A 17,781-nucleotide genomic window follows, 5' to 3' on the forward strand; every position below is an offset into this window, starting at 1 on the left:
GCTTTGCCACATAATTACAGAGCCAATCTGTATTAAGACCAGGAGTTGGGAGATGCTGCTTTCCGTACCAACTATTCGCCTCCCACCCACTCAAGTGTCCTCCCTGGCACTCCTACTTGTTTAATAGCTTCTTTTCTCTGATTTCTGATTTTCTTCCCTTTCCCATGCTACGTATTTGTTTATTTCAGAAGTGAGAGGTCTGACTGAGTTGTGCCTGCACGGATTTCTATGCAGCACAAAGCACTTGCTGTATGTTGCATCGCCAGAAGAGGTAAGAAGAAATTCTGAAGCTGCCTGCTAGTTCTCTCGGGATTTTTTTCCTTTTTTTTTTTCTTTTTTCTTTTTTTTCCCCTTTTTTTTTTTTTTTCTTTTTACTGTGTGCACATTGCTTGTCTTACAAGCTGTGCAGGCTCTGCCATCTAGAGCACTTTCTGAGATCACTCCACTTTGCTGTTTTTCCTTTTTCCATCTCTGTGTGAGTGTGCGTGTATCTCCCTGTCTCTCCTCTTCTCCCACCCACGACACAATTTGACCCCCCCTCCCCAACACACACACACAAGCTGGGCTTACTGGTATGAACTTGAAGACTTGCAGTACCAAAATGCATGTGTTACCTTGGGATGCACTAGAATCTGAATGCTTGAAAAGCCTGCAGGCTGCTTAGTCCTCCAAGACTGGGTTTTTTAAACCAAACAAGAAAAGAACAAGTTGTGCACTTTCTTTTTTAAATTCTTTCTTTATTTTTTTTTTTCTTCCTTTCTCTTTTTTATGCTTTGGATATTACTGAAGAAGGAATTCCGGGGATTCCCACACTTGGACTTTACTGAATCAGGCTGCATCTGACAAATGCCTCCATCTAGTCTGCATTTTGGTTTGGCTAGAGATCGACCAGGATTTTTCTGATTATATCTTTTGGAAAAAGGATGCATGGCATAGAAAGAAGGTCTAAGTGCCTGTCTGAGACTATTTCACCAAACCTGGGATAAATGTTACATCTCAAAGGTAAGTGCAAGGGGTTTTATTCTAATATGTATATATAAATTATAGCTATAATAGAAACTGTATATAGGTATACACACAAAACATTTGTACACAGTTACTTCTGATGGCAAAAAAAAAAAAAATCTGTTTTCATGCAGCTTAAAAGCATTGGAGAAATATAAAACTATATCTTCCTTTTCATAATAGTCTAGGTAAGATTGCTCATGTAGAAAAATTAATCTCAGTTTAGTTTCTGCTTCTCTTGGTATGAAAAGGCATTTCAAAAAGAATATTTATTTTTTGAAATGTCAATAAGGATTTTTTTTCATGGCAGTTTTGAAACAGTGATGGAAAGAGGCTTGAAAGAATGGAGAGCAATTCGGTTTCTAATAGAGAAAAAAAATGAGTAATAGAGTAAAGCTGTGAAAGTGACTCCAGCTTTGTGGAAGTACTAGTAAATCCTGCAAAGCTAAGAAAGAACTTTGCTGGACAGATCAACTCTGCTGTATATAAAACTACTCAGTAAAGAGTGGAGACCTTGGCAAATGTCAAGTTAAGAAATGGGAAAATATGGGAATAGCTAGAGAAGGAAAGGGAGTGAAGGGTGTGGAGGGGCAGTGGGCACTGACTTCAGTGCCTGCTGTCACAGAGGTTGGTGTGCTTGGTAAGGTGCTGCTGCTACTGATAGATATCCAGAATTGGCACAGTGGGCATGTGGGGAATGGGGTACACAAGTAGGTATATGCTAGGTCATGTCTGTCTGACGTCAACAGACATATACGCAAGACTAAGTGCACTGAGAATTTGGGTGAGTGTAAGCACCTAAACAACAGCACAGGACAAGATGCAGCAAAATGGAAAATGAGTCTCTCTCTGACTTGCATGGACTCATGCACATGTTGGCATCACAAAACAAAGGTATGACTGAAAAAAACAAGAAGGAAACTGAAGGGGTGGGCAGAATTTAGTGATTAAGTCAACAAGTCCCAGTATAGGGATTAGTAAATTGGAAATGTAAAGTGGTCAGTTGTGGTAATGTATACAATTAAGGGTTCTCAAATGGAGTGACTCCTTCCTACCCAAAGGAGAAAAATAGCATTAATTTAAAGCAAGAATTATTTTTTGCCAGGCTTGATCTAGTCTTTTTGGGGCAGTGTCGTTAAGAAGAGTAGAGTTTATTTTACCTACTGCATCTTTGGGATCAATATGACGGAATAACTCTTCTGACAAGAAGAGACTGGCTTTGAAAGGCAAAGAGTAAGCATCACTTAAGTTTATATAAAGTCACAGTTAATTAAATTGATACCTCTTAACTTTGTTCGGTGAACACTGGGGATAAATCCAGCAGACAGCACATGATTGTCATGGTATTTTTTATTCCTTGGGAAAGAGGAAACATTGCCATGCAGGGTATCAATTTTCCTTTGAACCTTGCTGTGCGCAGACACTGCACTAAGGCAAATTTGAGCTTGTAGTGAGAAGGAAGAGAGCCAGATAATTACTTTTACTCCTGTAGTGTTTCAGACTGGTTACAGTTCCCTTGTTTACAGCTTGCCCTGGTTTGGTGGTTAGTTTGCATTGCCTACAGCTCACCACTTGAGCACAACAGAGTGCTTTTTGTGTGCGTCCTGATCAGAGCTGACTTGTCGCAGCAGAGCAGAGTCTCAGACCTTCCCTGGAACCACTACTAATTCTTAGGGACAGAGCGGTTGCAATAAAAAATAAACAATGAGAAGAAGAAAAAGTCTTTATGTTCAATCAAGCTTTTTTAACCCTTGAAACCCAGCAAAGATCTGTATCACCTCCCAGACCGGAGGCAATGTCTGTCCTGCTCTTCTCAGCATAGCTCTGTTTTCTTTAGGGTGACTGGGCCCAGTGTCCACCTGTGTCTGGCTGTGCTGGGTGCTGGCAGGCAGGCAAGCAGGCAGCCCCCGGTGCACCAGACAGGCTGAGGAACATGATCCATCCTCAGAGCCTCCATTTCTGCTGCCCTCTCTGCCCCATGCCACTCCCAAGAGTAGCAGCGCTTCTTATTCAAATTTGCATTGGAATATCACTGGTAATTTTTCCAATGGGAAGTACAAATGGCACATGTAGCCTTTCCCCACAGCCTCTGCTCTGCTTGTTGCTTAGGGGCACCCGAGCTGACAGCTCCCTGGAAATCCCTTTTACAGGGCTCCTACTCCCTCTCCTTCCAGAGGACTCTAGTCACAGAGTACGCAATGTAGTTAGACCCATCTGATTCCCTTTATTTATTATTCTTTTTGTCTTTGTGGGCATGAATCAAGCAGGAAACTGATTTGAAATTATCAAGGTTTAACTGGTAGTAGGTGGGAATATACTTCAGGTGACTTAGAGTCACCCCACTGGAAACTCCCCTTGAGAGGGGTTGCAGACTGATAACCCTTGAGGCTGTATTTGCTATGCCCCCACACAGAGGGGAGAGGGGGGGGTTGATGGCAGTGCCTGCTACCCCCAAATCTCCTTTTGCATTTCGAATGCATTTCAGCCTTGACCTGAAATATCACCTGTGGGAGAAAATGGATAGTTTGCTCCAAGTGTGTAAGTCAGTCTTCTTTCTGGCCTGAGCACTCAGCCTTACTTTCTTTGAGTTTTTTGTAATGTGTTATTTTTTATTTTTTTTTTGTGGAGAGAATAACTGTCCTGTAGGTGCTGGACTGAAAAGTGGTAACACTACGTAGGAAGGACAGATGAAAGATATCTGTGGCTCCTTCAAGACAGTCCTCTTGACTGTGGAATCCATTACCTAACACCAAATGGGCCATTGCTGTATTCCTTATGTTTCTTCTTTGCCTTAGCCATGTAGGCTTCAATTATTGCACCTGAAGATGCCACCAACCTGTTGGGTTCTGCTCTATCCCTGTCCAGATGCTGTGTGCACTCTCAGGGTGCTGAACAGCGTCCAGTCATTAACTGAAACATTTGACAAAATGCAAGGTTTCATCTGAGTATGCTGGAATGATAACAAAACTCACAAATCACCCACTGTGATGCAGCACTTCTGTGAAGGGCCAGCTGTCACTCTGCCCAGCCCACCTCCACTCAGGATGCACAGGAGGGAGGGGAGCGCGTAAGCAGTATTTCTGCTCATAGGAACTCAAATTACCTTCTGTGTGGGTGGCTGCCAAACCTTGGCATGAAATTAACAGATGTAAACATGTCATTAAAAGGCCCACAGTGATGCTGCAAGGAAAACCGGGAAAAGAACATAACATTTAGAAGTATTTCTGCTTCCCCAGGTGCAGTGGTTGTCTCCATTCTTCAGAATATTTGCATGACAGTTCTTCCAATTTTTCTTTCTTCCTGTAATTTGTTTTGTCCTGCTCATGATCCAGGTGTCTGATGACATAGTCATTTTCGTGATAAAACATTTGTGACAAATCCAAGATGCCAACTTGGGCATACAAAATAAGCAGTGGCAGCAAAAGTCAGAAAATATCTTTCCATTTTAAAAATGCTGGTTTGAAAACATGGGAGAAGAGGAAGAGATGTGCTGTCAGGGTCTGGTCCTATGCAGAGTCCCTATTGACCTACATGGAAAACAGAGCTGAGATGGATTTTTTCTTTTATAAATACAGTTTTGTCAGAACTAAACATGGTTGGGAAATGGACAGCTTTAAGATTTTGCTGACTGAAACATCTGTAGGGAGAATACTGCCAGAAAACCTCACCTTACTTTTTTTCTAGAAGATAAATTTTATTTTTTTCTTTCCAGTTAATGTATTTTTTATGAAAATTTTAGATAATTCATATGAAACTTGATTGTAAAAGAAGTCATGCTCAAATCCCATTTTGCTAAATGACAAGTAAATCTGTGAGTCTAACTGGAACTAAACACTTCTAGCTCATCAGAGAGTTTGCATATTTTCTCTCTCAGGTTGGGCCAAGGAAATTCTAAGCACTTTAATTTCAATTCATGGAACCAGAAAACTTTTGTCTGCCAAGTCCTACCTGGAAGTCAATTTACTTGGCCAAGTGGGAGCATTCTAGGAGCATCTTGCCAACAAGTGCTGTGAGATATCAAGGCCTCTGAGTGTCTGTTCTTGAAATCATTCTTCCAGCTGTGGAAAACTTCTGTGCTGAGAGGATTTGACAGCTAAATAAGAACAGACATAAGAAGATGGCTGCAGATGTAGTGCAAGTGGTACAATGGAGCATTTAGAAGGCTTTGCTAATCGCTTCTCAGGAACAAACAGGTTGCTAATCCCTCAGCGGATGTGTTGTGGTGTTATGGACAGAGGTGAGATAAGGAGAGGGCCCTGGAATAGTAGTAAATCCAGTAAAAACCGGTCCCAGCCCCTCTCTTGTTACAAGATGAGAAGTAGAGCTAGGGCATCGCAGTGCATTCCAAAGTAGGTTCCGAGCAGAACAGAAAGATAGCTTCAGGATAAAATCAACAGAAAGCACATGAAAACACTTCATCTCTTCTCATAGAGCTGATATTGCACTGAATTTCCCTGGAAAACCTGCGTGTGGCATTGGTGCAGAAAATTATCAGTGTGGCTCTTTCCTTGAAGCCAGAGGAAGTAGGTAAGGACTGAGTATAAATCTTCATGGGCAGGACTGAGACAAATTGCCCCAACTGTCCAGTTAAGACTGTAGAGTTTGAGTTGACTTAACTGGGAGGACAAACTCTGAGAGACCTCAGTATAACCAAGCCACATGTACTGTGGAGATCAGATATGTGATATTGGAAGAAATGGATACACTGGTGAGCAAGTAAGGAATTTTTCTTCTCCTGCCTTCAGAGTTAAAATTTGCTTTTGGCAAGCTGAGGAGCAAGGGACCTCAAAATGACACCAGGTGCAAAGAGTCCTTAGCCATTCTCTCATCATGTCATACCTCCTCAGAAAAGCTTCAGTATACTCGTCAGTCAGAATGAGCAATCCTGCTTTTGTTACAGCATAAAGATAAAAATTAAGAACATGAAAAGAGGATGTCTTCAATGTGCCACATCCTCTGTTGCAGTGGTGAGATTGGGTAGGCTGTGCTATCAGTGAAAGGGCAGCACATGTATGTGTACATGAAAGGAAGAGGTGACTGTGCCAGAATTTATATCAGATTCCTCTGTTAACAGCATTAAAAAAAATGTGTCTGCCCTTTCAGTACAGATGAAAACAATGAGCAGTCAAATGGCAAAAAGAAGAGTCAAGAGGAAAAAAAATGCCTGTAGTGGCTCATTCAGCACTCCCTGTCTGATTTGAAAGCAACGAACAACAAATGTCTCCCTTCTCAGAGATAAAAATAAAAATCTTCCCAGTCATTTTGGTAGTCATTTGATCTCCCTCCCTTTGTGAATCATCCTGTGACTAGGTAAAGACACTTGATACTCAGAAATCTCTGGATGGTTTGTATGCGAAATAAGTGTAGCACTCTAAAAAAGACAAAACTACATAGATAGAACATAACTTATCTGGACTGAGACCATTTTGTTGGTTTACTAAACTGATGGCTAGTTGGCATTTTGTATGAGTTATTTCCAATGTTATTACTGCTGCTGGCAGATATTTACTGTATATTGTTTTTTTTTTAAATAACTGTATAACACTGATTCCTTGCTCTCCAGATTATTGACTGTACTTTCTCCCTGTAGTCAGGTCAGATAATTTATCTCCTCTGGAAATGTTCAGTAGAATAATGTGTTAGGTCTCAGAAACTCCTATGGAGGGTGGGCTTCTTTTTCAGACTGGCTATAAACAAAATATCTTGTAGTTAACCCTGAAAAATCTCAATTTGCTTGACAAATGCTTCTGTCATGTATGTAAGGATTTTCTAGTCCTGTTTCATGGGACTAAGTGGCACAGGAAGGTATGAACTTTTTCCTTGACACCCACTTTGCAAGGACTGTGTGACCTTTCCTTATCACCACACCTACATCTTCTGTCCACAGATACCCAGATGCATTTTGACAGTGATATCCTGTCACTTCTTGAGGTGAGGAGGAAGGTTATTGAGAGAGTTCACAATTAAAAAATGTGGTCAGGAGTCTCACAAAGGGTGAGGTCTCCCCTGTCCATGGTGTCCCCACACCCTCCTCTGACTGGATCTGATCTTCCCCCAGCTGGCAGGAGGAGGAGTTTCAGGTGTCTCAATAAATGACATTTCTTTCAGCACCAGGAATGGGTGACAGCAGGTTCCCTTGAACTGGAGAGAACTGGCCTTACTGGCAGAGGGTCAGTGCAGAAGAGCTTAAGAGCACCCCAATGGGTATTTATGAGAGCAAATGCACCGAGGGCTAAAAGGGTCATTTTGGAGAAAGACTGAAAATTTTTAGATAGGAGAAGGAAGAAGAGAGAAAGAAGAATCAGCAGTGGTGCAGCTAAGAGGATGCCTTCCTAGTTCTGTGAACAGCATATCAAAGGTCTGTGACAACTCTGTGGTTTTGTGGCTCAGGAAACTTACCCACATTTGAAATTGTGCCAAGGAAAGGAAGAAGTCCATTCTCCTGCAACAAGAATGAGATAGGACATGGTAAATTTCTGTGCATTGGTGACACCTATCCTACATCAGTGTCCTACCTCAGAACAGAAAAATCAAAGTTATGTTACATCTTATCTCAACTATAGGATTTACTTTTAAAAATAAATAATGCCCTCAGGCCAAGAAACAGCTGCTGCTGTTCCTTCCAGCACAGCTCATTGATCCTGTCCTCTCATTTGAGACATCTTGCTACTCCCATGTTGCTGTAGTTAGCATTAAATCACAGAGAGATCACATAGTGACCTAACGGAAAGTGAGACTTAGTTGAGGTAGACTTTACCCACACAGGGGCCATCAGATGTATGGGCCTTTACACCACCACCTTGCCAGATGCCATAGAAAGTTTTGAGAATGAGGTTTTTGTTAGGCTGTACTGTCTCTTTCTATTACTTAGAGAGTTTTTTCACTTACTTTAAGTCTAATCATGTTTGTTTTAAGGAAGTGCTTTCAACTTTTTTTTTTTTACTTTTTTTTTTTTTTATAGCATGTGCTGTTTTATTACGAAACTGTGATGAGTTCAATGCATACATTCAAAGTGTAGTTTTCCACAAAAATCCTTCTGTTATGGAAATAAAGCATCTTTTCCGAAAACTTAAATAAAAAGCCTCCCAAGTTTAGTGTGTGATGTAGTTGCACTCACACACTTTCACAATCGTTCCCTCTTTTTTCTTTATATTGACAAGTACAGAAAGAACAAAAATGAACTCTGCCACCAGATGTTCTTCCTAAATATGTCTTGTCTTGCTTGCTTAGGTAAAAGGCAAATTGCAGGTTGAGACTTAATTTGTGCAGCACATCTTAGATTCCAGCAAATCAGATCTGTTTCCAGAAGCCTGTTTCTTCAGTCACAGTATTTCAAGATGGGAAGTTGGGCTGTGTTCGTGCTCCAAGTGCATTATGCCACATGTGCAGAGTCTTAAGTCATAGGTGGCAAAAGCATTTGAGAACAAAAGAACACAGTTTTAGAAGTTTCTATCTCTTCCTTTGTTTCCTGCTTGAATTTTCACAGCCTTTCTGACATTTAAACAAAACATTATCTGAGAGCTGTTTGAAAAGAATTAATATGGGATCTCAGATTGCCATTCTCAGAAAAATTTCCAGTTTGCTTCAAAACAATCAAAACAATTCAAAGGAGCAGAAGAGAAATGGCAGATCTTTAAAGATGCTTTCCATAGGGCACAAGAGATCTCAGTCCCCTGGTATAGGAAATCGGGTAAGGAAGGCAAGAGACCAGCATGGCTGAGCCGAGACCTGCTGGTCAAGCTAAGAAGCAAGATGGACATACATAGGCAGTGGAAGAGGGGACAGGTATCCTGGGTAGAGTATAGGGACCCTTCTTGGTTATGCAGGGATGGGGTGAAGAAGGCCAAAGCACAGCTAGAACTGGACTTGGCAAGAGATGTTAAAAAAACCAAGAAGGACTTCTACAGGTATATACATAAACCAGAAAAGGAAGGTTAAAGAAAGTGTACCCCCCTGTTGAGCCACAATGGTGAAATGGTAAAAACAGGCAAGGAGAAGGCTGAGGATCTCAACAACTTTTTTGCCTCAGTCTTCACTGGCAGCCCCTCTCCTCACAACTCTCATGTTGATGGCCCACAAGATGCAGGCCAGAGAGACAAAGTCACCCCCACTGTAAGTGAAGATAAGGTTCGTGACCATCTGAGGAACCTGAAGATATAGAAGTCCATGGGACCTGATGAGATAGATCCCACAGTCCTGAAGGAACTGGCAGATGTAGTTGCAAATCCACTGTCCATGATATTTGAAAAGTCATGGCAGTCAGGTAAAGCCCCTGGTGATAGGCAGAAAGGACATGTTACGCCCATATTTTAAAAGGGTAGAAAGGAGGACCCTGGGAATTACTGACCTATCAACCTCACCTCTGTGCCTGGGAAGATCATGGAACAGATTCTCCTAGAAGACATGCTAAAGCACATGGAGAACAAGGAGGTGATCCAGGACAGCCAGCACAGCTTTACCAGGGGCAAATCCTGCCTGACCAACCCAGTGGCTTTCTACAGCAAAGTGACTACATCAGTCTACCAGGGAAAAGCAGTGGATGTCATCTATCTGGACTTCTGCAAGGCCTTTGACATGGTCCCCCACAATAACCTTCTCACTAAATTGGAGAGATATGGGTTTCATAGGTGGACTGTTCAGTGGATAAGGAACTGACTAAATGGTTGCGTCCAGGGGGTAGTGGTCAATGGCTCTAAGCCCAGTTGGAAAACAGTGACAAGTGGTGTCCCTCAGGGGTCGGTGCTGGGCCCAGTGTTATTTAGTATCTTCATTAATGATATTGATGGTGGTATTGAGACCACCCTCAGCAAGTTTGCTGATGATACCAAGCTGGGTGGTGCGGTTGATATGCCAGAGGGACAAGATGCCATCCAGAGGGACCTGGACAAGCCAGAGAAGTGTGCCCAGGTGAACCTCATGAGGTTCGACAAGGCCAAGTGCAGGGTCCTGCACCTGGGCCAAGGTAAGCCATGATATGAATACAGGCTGCGGGAAGTCACACTTAAGAGCAGCCCTGTGGAAAAGGACCTGGGGGTACTAGTGGATCAAAAGCTGGATTTGAGCCACCAACGTGCAATTGCAGCCCAGAAGGCCAACTCCACCCTGGGCTGTATTAAAAGAAGTGTGACCAGCAGATTGGGAAAAGTGATTCTGCCCCTCTACTGGAGGAGTTGGGGTTGTTTAGTCTGAAAAAGAGAAGGCTCTTGAGGGACCTCATAGTGGCCTTCCAATACCTGAAGGGGCCTACAGGAAAGCTGGGGAAGGTCTTTTTACAGGGACTTGCAGTGAGAGGATGAGGGGTAATGGTTTTAAGCTGAAAGAAGAGAGATTTAGGTTAGATTCAGGCATAAATTCTTCAGTGTAAAGGTGATGAGACACTGGAACAGGCTGCCCAGAGATGTTATGGGGGCTCCATCCCTGGAGGTATTCAAGGGCAGGTTGGATGGGGCTCTGAGCAGCCTGTTCTAGTGGAAGGTGTCCCTGCCCATGCAGGGGAGTTGGAACTCGGTGATCTTTAAGGTCCCTTCCAACTCAAAAAGTTCTGTGATTCTGTGATTCTGAATCTCGCCTGCAGCTATAAACTTACTTTATAACATAACCTGGTGTCCTTTTACTGTTGGGTTTTTTAATTTGTTTGTTTGTTTGTTTATTTCTGTAGTCTTGCCAGGAACAAGAAAACACATTTACCTTGCCAACACACAGTTCTTTATTTTGCTATCATCTTGCAGTAGTGTAATGGATATTGCTGAATACTTATAGGGCATCAGGGAGTAAAATCATATTGATATCAGATGGAAAAAGGTCATATGAACTTGCCAATATGCATTTGGAAACTGATACTCAGGAGGAAGATGGTTCCTTATAATCCTGTTGATAGATGCTAAGCTTTGAGTGACATCAAGAGACATTGGTCACTTGGATTTCCATTAATTTTTCTGATACTGGTTTTTCTGATATTGGTATTCAAATGCCCATGCTTTCAAGTGTTTGAGTCATTCAGAGAAACAGCAACATCTGTATCACACGTGCTTGGGATGACCAACAATCTGAACACAACACGAACACTGATTAAGTGGATCATGACTATTAGTAGTTGGCAAATCACACACCGCTAGAATAGGAGGTATTTGTTTGCCAAATACATGTGGAAAAAAGTGGGATGAAATAAAAAAATAAAGTAAGGATTAAATAATAACAATTATTTTTTGAGATCAATACTTCTAGCCAACATTAAAATTTAATAAAAATAAAATGTTGACTGTATAGCAGTAAGTGCATTTTAATATTGATATTCAGTGAATCCTGGCATCTCATAAGGGGAAGAAATGGCAGCACCAGTTCCTGTGACATGTTTATATATAAATATCCACTTAGTGTAGGACAAAACTAGAAAAAAACTCAGGGAAGAAGCATAACCTTGTAGTTAATGCTTTGTTAAAGTCAAAGTAGGCCTGCAAGAAACAGACTATGCAAGACTTAGTAAAACTTACCAAAAGTACACACTTGATTACAAAGAAAAAGGGAAGACAACTTTCATTATTACAATTTGCTTTATTTTTTAAATGTTTTCCCCTTTTATATATTACATATTATATATTAGGTCACTTCTGGAATGGAAATGGTAATTTGAAATGAAATGCTCTGATAATTCACAATTATGTTTCCACTGCAGAATCAATATATATTTTTGGAAATGTTAAATGAGTCCAACTTAAACAAGGTATCTTACTCCTGTTTAAATAAAATACTGCAAGTCAGCTCAAAAACCATTTTAAATTCCTTTCTATTTTTTTAGTTCCTTTTTTCCCCCTAGTCATTACATCTATATGTTTATATACACATGCTACATATGCATATCCATATGGTCCATTCTTGACCATAGGCATAAATGTTGCTTTTCACTTCTGCTTTTGTAATAGGAGATAATAGTGACATATGTCATAAGTCTGTTTTAAACTTAAGTGTACTGATATTTCTGAAGTGTTTATAGGCTAGGTAAGTTGAAGAATACTCTCAGGGGAGTAACTCTGTATTGGCAAAAGGAGAGACACAATTTAATGATAGCTGGTCAAGAATTTCCTATCAACTTTTTCCATTAGACAATAGGTTTTGTCCAAATTAGTTTACTGGATATGCTGGGAGAAGGCATGGGGGGAAAGTTGTTTGGCAACACCTTCCTTTGCTTTCTTTATTAAGGATTTTCAGCTGGAATATTTGTGAGTTTTGTTTTAAAATTTTGAAATTTTTATCCTGTGAAAAGCTTTAGTATAGCATCTTATCTTATTTTTACAGAAAATAAGCTTTTGCATTTTTTAGAAAAGAAGATACTCTCAAAATTATAATTAGTCCATCTAAAGAAGTTCAACTTCTAAGTTTCTAATAAGCTTTCTTAATATTTTCAGGATTGCTGATAACCACACAGAGATGTTGCCACTTCTTGTTGTAGAATTTTCTTTCCTCCTTTCTCCTTTTTTTGTTTTCTAGACCAAATAGGTCTGTTCTTCGTGGATGGTTATGAATAAAGGGAACAGATAGTTCAATGCCTTCTTCAAATAAAATAGGATGTCAAAATGCTGAATGTGCTATAAAGTACACAGAATGGGTAATACAATGGTAAAATGGCAATGAACACATGTAGTCGGGGTGGGGGGCTGGGCTGTGGCAAAGCAGGACATATTTCCTTATCTCTTGAGAGAATAATGTCCAAATTTTAGTTGTACAAGGAGTAACTGGGAGCGATAGGGGACACACACATGACTGATCACCAAGGAATTAAAAAGGACTTCACCATCAACGTTTCTGAGAGTTGAAAAGTAACAGAAACAGCTAAGAAAAGTGAGATTGAAAAAGTTCTCCATGATCTAGCAGCCGCCTGCAGCAGTTCCCTGCTGTTTGTAGTGGAAATGCTGTTGGCTGATACGTGGTTTGTATTATCTTATGTTTAAAGATGAAACTTGAACATACTTGACAATATGTGTTAGAGATTATCTTTAACAGGTGATTCATCTCCCTCAGTCATGGGAAAGGGGAATGAGGAGTTAATGACAACTTAAGTCAAAGTCTTCCCAGTAATTTACATTTGGAGACTGTGTATTAGTATGCTGACACTGCAGTAACAACTCCGTATACTTTTAGTGCTCAGGACTAAAGCAAAAGTGAATAAATCAGTGCTTGGTGCTTTCCATGTAAGTTGGGTTACTGTTACTTTTTCCTAAGCCACAAAAATCGGGGCATGGATGTTTGACTTAAACTAGCCTGTGATCATTCTCACTGCCTACAGCAGAGCTGTTGATCGGGTCACCCACTAAATTGGGTGCCATTGTGATGGGGCATCAGCAATGGCAAGGTAGTGCTAAACTGGTGGAAGGGAAACCAGATCAAATCCCAGAGCTATGCAGCAGCAGCCACATACACATGAGTAAGCCCACTGGAGAGTTTCATTTAGGCTTTTCATTTCAGCAAGACTTATGTAAACAGCGTATCAAAGGTCTGTGACAGCAAGCATTAGCTAAAGTAGAAGCCACCAAAGCTTTTTGTACAGTTGTTTACAAGCTTTAACAGAGCTGAGGAAAATAGTAATCTTGTGCATTATCTTCCTGTTTATTTTTTCTCGGCTTATTTTATAGTCACTTGGGAGGGATATGGATATACTGGCAACACAAATTATTAAAAAAAAAAAGGCAGAAATAGATAAACTCAGTAAATTCATACTAAGATAAATTCTACTGATATTATTAATTTACTCCAATTTAGAGACTACTTTTATTCATATAATTCATACAATATTTGAGTATTTAATATGCTACACCCAGGATTTATTTGGCGTCTTAATTTTGGGGATTCCTTATTTCAGCTAAGTTCTGGAGGATATACTTCATCTCAGCTCATGGCTGACTTATTCCCTTAGTTTTTATATTAAGAATCCAAGGACTTCTCATCTCCCTGTCTTTATTGTGCAGGTAAAGGTAACCTCAGCTGCTGGCAGTGAAAACAAACTAGCGAAATCAGAAGGCTCAGCTGACCCAAAATCACTGGTACAGTTATTCATTGAGAAAAAGGTCAACCACCCATGAATGGTTCATATGGGAGAAACAAGGATTCATCCTCTACAAGATTTGTAATTACTTGTATAAACCCAGCAAAAAAATTTCTTAAGTCCCTTGATCACTGTTTTCGCTTGCTGCTTTTACAGGACCGCCTTTATGTCTGCACTGACAAACAAACAAACAAAATGCCATTAGAACAGAGAAGGTTCTGTGCTGCAGCTGTCAACAACCCATTTCACATTTGGTGTTATCTGGCTGAACTGCAACTGGTCCCCTATTCTATAGGCTATAATGAAGTTTCAGCTGTCCAAACCTCAGCTACCCAAAACAGCGTGATGGTATTCCATTTCTGTTGGTTTCACTGATAATTACCCAGACACATTTTGTCTCCAATGATATTTAGTTAAATGAAGATACGTTGGCTGTGAAAAACTGTTACTGTTAAGGTCCCACTCTAACTCCCCTCATCATGCAGTCAGCAGCATAATGTTTATTTGTTTTTCTTGATGCAAAAGCTTCTAACATGTAACTTCAGAAGAGATGAAAAGTGACAATACATCTTTAAAGACAATCACTGTTATTAGCACACATAGTCCACAAGATAAAAGCAGTAGTAGTCATTAAATATAGATGGTTTACTCAGTATACCATCAATAAGCTTGTTATTTGCAAATTTCTGAGATTTTCCAGGTGATGATTCATTCATTATTTTGCTTACTTTTCTGTGTAATGGCATAGAATGGCAGAAGGAAGAGATTTTGGCTGACCCCACAAGCATATTCTTATCTGCTGAGTTGTCTACCTGTACTGCCTAGCTCAGGAAATAAAAGTTTTGGGGTCTAGCTCCTGTAAAAGTACTGGACAGCCCTGGAAAGCACTGTATAAACTTCTGTGGTTGGTACAAAGTGGTACTGCTTTGTACGTACAGCAGATAATTATCCAGTGAAAGTAAATAGCCTTTAGTGCTCAGCATGCAAAAAAGGGGTCAGCCAGTACAGTTTCTTTTTTTGCCTAAAACGGCTCATTTAGGTCCAACTTGAGCTGCTAAGTGACTTCAGTGCTCTTATCGATGATGTTACATCGTTCTGATCCTGGAACAGGATTTGGAAAATATGCAGAGAAAGGCAGCTTAGACGTGTGTATGGAACAGTTTTTGCATAAAGAATGATTGAATAGCACTTTCACCTCTCAGGCTGGAAGGAAATTCCTCTGGGCTGATATGATAAAGTTGTCTAAGACTTTGAAAAATACTTTCGTTCCTTGTCTCTTCTAATACAAGTCCTAGATGACAACAAATTAAACTGGTAAATGACAGGTCCAGAACAAGTAAAATAAAGCACTTGGGACAGTGAAAAGCAGTGAAAAGCTGTGAAATGCAGGGACTGCTAAATGTTTGCATTGATTTATTGACCAATTGGAGAACTAAACAAAATAAATACACAGGGTTTTTATGTGTAAAGAGTGTTCTAGCCAACGTTAGCCAGACCACAGGCGGATAAGAGCACAAGAGAGACACAGAGAGTGTTGTGGGAAATTATCCCTGTAGGCTTACATTTTCTTAAAGTTTTTTGATTGGTTTCCCTTATTGACTACTAGCAGAGATAAGATTTTCGACTGGATGTACCATAAGTATGACTTCAGATTTGCTCAGACTGACTTGACTCAGGGTACTCTGATTCCTATAGTCCTCATGGCACAGCCTGATGCAGGGCCTGGCTGAGCCCACAGCTGTATTTCAGCAGGGTGCAAAGAGGTGCTAATTATTCAGTGCTTACAAGTGTGAGCAGAAAAAACGGTGCTCTACCAGGATACTGAAGCAGAGCTTCACTACTGAATTCAATAAGTTATTAGCACCCATGATTCACAAAGGACTCTGGTATAATCAGTCTCTGGATTGAGTAATTCAGATGGCTTTCATAGTGTTTCACTCCTTGCTAGGTGAAAATTGTTTTATCTGCACTTTGGGCTTCTCAACAGGTGCAGTGTTTGGCTGTGTTGGTTGGAGCACCAGGAGGTTTGCTGGTGAGAAGGGGTGACTGGAGCAGGTAGGCTTCTTGGGAAGAAAAGGTGGTACTGCAGGTCTCTAAGCTGAAAAGTGGAAAAAGGATAATTCTGTTTTCTCTCTTGAGAAACTGTTGGTCTGAAAGTCTAATAAGGTTAACTTTTTATATTTATTATGTATATGACTTCTGGCTGTATGGCAGGGAGGCCTGCTGTGTATGGTTCTTGATGGTGAAGGAGTCTGAGCTCCTGCATGTAGGGTTCATCCTTATAACAAGTTAGAAGGTATGGCAGAGAGGGAAAGCTCTTTCAAGTAGACATCTGACCAATTAACAGATATATTTTCTATAGCCTGTGCTGCTTTAATTTGGGATGTTTGCTGTGTATTTAATCTCTGACTGATGTGAGTTTTAAATGGGCTGAATAATTCACTGTCACCTGGCTTTCATATCCAGAGAAATTTTTGCTGTTGCTGGTGGAGGATCCTTCTAGAGAGAAACTTGTCAGACAGAAAAAATAGGGGGAAGAGTCTAAAGCAAGAGAAAGAAGGACAGGGTAGACTAAAGGACTAGAAAAGAGACAATTGTCAGGAACTCACTTCTTTCCTGAAGATGACACATCTTGTTTTCCTGAACCTCTTTAGTTATGAGCTGTAAACAGACTTCTCAAGATGCAGCACATAAGAATATCAGAAGACTGGCATGTATACATAAAGAAACACTAAATGTGAGGTTAGGTACTAAAATATATGTTTGCTTCTGGTAACTTCATGGAATAATGTCCTTAGGCTGAGTTTTTCATAGAATCATAGGGGTTGGAAGGGACCTTGAAAGATCATCTAGTCCAACCCCCCTGCCAGAGCAGGGTCACCTAGAGTACATCACACAGGAAGGCGTCCAGGCGGGTTTTGAATGTCTCCAGAGAAGGAGACTCCACAACCTCTCTGGGCAGCCTGTTCCAGTGCTCTGTCACTCTCACAGTAAAAATTTTTTTCTGATATTCACCTTAAACCTCCTATGCTCCAATTTGTATCCATTACTCCTTGTCCTATCACTGGTCATCACTGAAAAAAGCTTAACTCCATCTTCTTGACACTCACCCTTTACGTATTTGTAAACATTGATGAGGTCCCCCCTCAGTCTCCCCTTCTCCAAACTAAAGAGACCCAGCTCCCTCAGCCTTTCCTCAGAAGGGAGATGTTCCACTCCCTTAATCATCTTTGTGGCTCTGTGCTGGACTCTTTCAAGCAGTTCCCCGTCCTTCTTGAACTGAGGGGCCCAGAACTGGACACAATACTCCAGATGCGGCCTCACCAATGCACAATAGAGGGGGAGGAGAACCTCTCTTGACCTACTAACCACACCCTTTCTAATGCACCCCAGGATGCCATTGGCCTTCTTAGCCACAAGGGCACACTGCTGGCTCATGGTCATCCTCCTGTCTACTAGGACCCCCATGTCCCTTTCTCCTACACTGCTCTCAAGCAGGTCAGCCCCCAACCTGTACTGGTGCATGACATTTTTCTTCCCCAAATGCAAAACTCTACACTTGCCCTTGTTAAACTTCATCAGGTTTTTCCCCGCCCAAGTCTCCAGCCTGTCTAAGTCTCTCTGAATGGCAGCACAGCCTTCTGGTGTGTCAGCCACTCCTCCCAGCTTGGTGTCATCAGCAAACTTGCTGAGGGTACATTCTGTACCCTCATCCAGGTCGTTGATGAAGATGTTGAACC

The 17,781-nt window shown here is 41.0% G+C and overlaps 1 protein-coding gene across 1 annotated transcript in view; it reads left to right on the forward strand.

Annotated features, from left to right (window-relative positions):
• The first annotated feature begins 424 nt into the window (after window positions 1-424).
• The window catches only part of LRFN2 (leucine rich repeat and fibronectin type III domain containing 2), a 156,436-nt gene continuing 139,079 nt past the window's right edge, over window positions 425-17,781 (forward strand). The window contains exon 1 of the mRNA XM_051615637.1: window positions 425-1,002. The gene's annotated coding sequence lies outside the window, so the exon portion shown is untranslated. The remainder of the gene's footprint in view (window positions 1,003-17,781) is intronic.

The sequence above is a fragment of the Apus apus genome, chromosome 3 (assembly GCF_020740795.1).
Source record: "Apus apus isolate bApuApu2 chromosome 3, bApuApu2.pri.cur, whole genome shotgun sequence".
NCBI classification, from domain to species: domain Eukaryota; kingdom Metazoa; phylum Chordata; class Aves; order Apodiformes; family Apodidae; genus Apus; species Apus apus.